Consider the following 2,371-nt stretch of genomic DNA (forward strand, 5'->3'; position numbering starts at 1 on the left):
AGGAATACCAATTATCCATATGTTGTATCTTTTTTGTCTGTATTGATATCTGTTATCTTCTTTTTGATTCCAAATAAGATATCAACTTTTCTAAATTGTTAATTTTGTTCTCTACTACTTTTAATGCCCTTTATAAAATCTTAAATAGTTTTTTATATCCCTATCTTACCTATAATCCTCCTAGCTTCTTTTGTATCTCACTTTGTGTATTGCTTCATGTTTCATTGAGTTGAAATGTTTAATTTTCTTGCAAGTGCTAAGGTAAGGAATTATTAGATCCTTAAATATTCATTTTCTCCTTTCTTAACATCAGAAGCTCTGATTTTTTTTTTTTTTTATTTAGCTGCTGACATGACCACCAACAATTACATGTAGCACCTTTGAATGTGTGTAGGGCCAATGTGTATATGACTAAGTTCTAGTCAATCAGTAGAATTTAAGCAACAATTTTGTGTGTGACTTTTAAAAGGATCACTAAAGGCATTGGGTATGGTCTTTTCTCTTTTCTTTTCTTTTCTTTCTTTCTTTCTTTTTTTTTTTTTTGATGGCCATGCTATAAATGTATTGGCTGGAATTCAAGCCATATCTTGGACCATGAGATAGAAGGTATATGCCTACAATGATGGATAAGAAACACAGAAGAAACCTCAATTCCTGTAACTTTGAGTTAGGCTGACTTGCCTTGCCTGAATCTAGATTAATTTCCTTTTTTAAAAAATTTAAACCACTATTTCTTTAGATATTCTGCCTCTCACAGTCTTACATAATTCCAATGATATAAATTCATTTATAATTATGGCCTATCCTTATTATTTGTTTCATGAGGAAAGTCTTTCAATCAATACCATATTGAAGCTGATTTTGCAGCCTATGATCACCTTCCCCAGAGGCACGGTGTTGTTTATTTGGTAATATTAGATTTGTCTGCTTAAAATTTAAACTAGATATCTGGATGATTTAGACCTACATAATTGGTTCTGTCACTCAGCACCTGTCAAGTGAGAAAAGAAGGAACAACATCTCAGTAGTGAAAATGTCCTCTGTATCATTTTCCTCTGTGTTGTTAAAACTGCTCCAAAAGAATGAGTCATTTCACATCTGGTCTGCTGTTTAGCCTGGCTGTCTTTCAGTAGTGCAAAGATGCAATATAGAACACTTACATGAATTTCTGGCCACAGAATGAGGAAAGTGTGAGTCTTTTTTCCCCATTTTATGTGAACTTTTTTCTTCCAGAAAGTGCTTTCCTGCCACTCTTAACTGGTACATAACTGATTAGTTAGCTAGGAAAACCCCTATCATCTGAAAAGTATTGATTTTCATATTTCCCTGTTTAGTGACTTCTACTGCTATTGACTCAAGGTCGTAAAAATGAAATCTACTAGGTTGAGCCTTGCCTCTTCCGTGGTTCATGGTTACTTTTACTTTTTCCTACCAGATTAGAATAGCTTTCTCCACATCTGGGTGAGCTCATGCTACTATCAAACAGCCAAATTGATGAAATAAGCAAATGTTTCTCTTCTAGCCCTGCCTTCATGGCCCTAGAATACTGTATCTGTGGGGAAAAGGATTCACAGGCCCACAGACTCCATTTCAATCATGCTCCAAATTTTTATCTTCCTGTTAAGGATAAAATTAAAAAATGGTGAAGCTGGAAAACTGAAACCATGTAATCTATCTTTATATTATGTCACAGTTGAGAAAATAGTGAAGATCTGGAATGATTAAGTGAGAGATTTTTCCAAAATTATTCATTTTGCTTCCCAAGTGTGAGTTCTTTCCTCCTGAGACACAGAATTCAACAGTTTTTTAAAAAATTTTCAATTAGATTTTAATGACATCTTAAAATTCAGTACTGACAGCTTTTGCTGGAGAGCACGATGTTGTCTTAAATCATTTATAATGCAAATTTATACCCTAGCCTCCTAAAAAATTTAATTGAATAAACAGAAACAAATGTTACCTAGCTTTAACAAATTGGAATAATTGGCCAGTAACAGACGATTCATTTTCTTATTCTTTTACATAGTAATGTTTATGGATTTGCTATTATTTACATACTATGTACTTCCCTCAGCATGAGGTTTTTAAGATGAAAAAGACAAAATCCTTGCCTTTAAAAGATCGCAGCCTAATGTGAAATGTAGTTTTCAACATTTCCAAAGTAGCAACTAGAGAGATTTTTCCCATTGAAATAGAAGCTGAAAAATGTCTATAATTTTAGGTATAAATTAAATTTAAAAAATCTTCTGTATTAGCTACATTTCTAGAGGGTTAAAATGTTGAAGAATAAGAGCCTTTAAAAGTCATCGCTGGGACGTCGAGACGGTTGGATCACTTGAGCTCAGGAGTTCGAGACCAGCCTAAGCAAGAG

Source organism: Propithecus coquereli, unplaced genomic scaffold (genome assembly GCF_000956105.1).
Source record: "Propithecus coquereli isolate 6110/MARCELLA unplaced genomic scaffold, Pcoq_1.0 Scaffold334, whole genome shotgun sequence".
NCBI lineage: Eukaryota > Metazoa > Chordata > Mammalia > Primates > Indriidae > Propithecus > Propithecus coquereli.